Genomic DNA, 578 nt, shown 5'->3' with positions numbered 1-578 from the left:
TAGCAACCAGATATCAACAGACGGGTCATAAGAGAGTCGGCGAGTACAGAGATAGGATGTTAAACTTCTGTCATACTGGGAATTTAACTCTATATTCTGATACCAATATACAACGCTGAATTTACTTTGATATATATACATTGATTTATGTGTAGAATGTGAAACGCTACAAAAACTCATTACTGATGTAATTCTGTGTCAAATTTTAGTTTGAGATGGGTCAATACTTTCGAGAAACGCTGTGATGAACTAACATATCGTACCAATATCAACCTGACAGCATCAACAGTGATGAAAACAGTTCACTACTTCACGTCATGGATTCTTAAAGGTGTTTAACAAATTCTTCTGACACCCCACATCAACCCATGGAGGATCCGTAGCTGAAGAACGTCTGGTAAGATTTAGATAGTGAAAATATCCTTTAATGATTAGATTAGTATTTCGTCCGATGAATAATCAACGAGATTAAGGACACACTCACACAACACACACACAATCACACACACACACACACACTCTCTCTCTCTCTCTCTCTCTCTCTCTCTCTCTCTCTCTCTCTCTCTCTCTCTCTCTCT

General features: G+C 38.1%; 1 protein-coding gene across 1 annotated transcript in view; it reads left to right on the top strand.

Moving 5' to 3' along the window:
- Positions 1–578, top strand: part of LOC110458763 — a 16,118-nt gene continuing 15,540 nt past the window's right edge. The window contains exon 1 of the mRNA XM_021510655.1: positions 1–397. The gene's annotated coding sequence lies outside the window, so the exon portion shown is untranslated. The remainder of the gene's footprint in view (positions 398–578) is intronic.

The sequence above is a fragment of the Mizuhopecten yessoensis genome, unplaced genomic scaffold (assembly GCF_002113885.1).
Source record: "Mizuhopecten yessoensis strain PY_sf001 unplaced genomic scaffold, ASM211388v2 scaffold9739, whole genome shotgun sequence".
Taxonomy (NCBI): domain Eukaryota; kingdom Metazoa; phylum Mollusca; class Bivalvia; order Pectinida; family Pectinidae; genus Mizuhopecten; species Mizuhopecten yessoensis.
The sequence above is the reverse complement of the archived record's forward strand: the minus strand, read 5'-3'. Positions and strand labels throughout refer to the sequence as shown.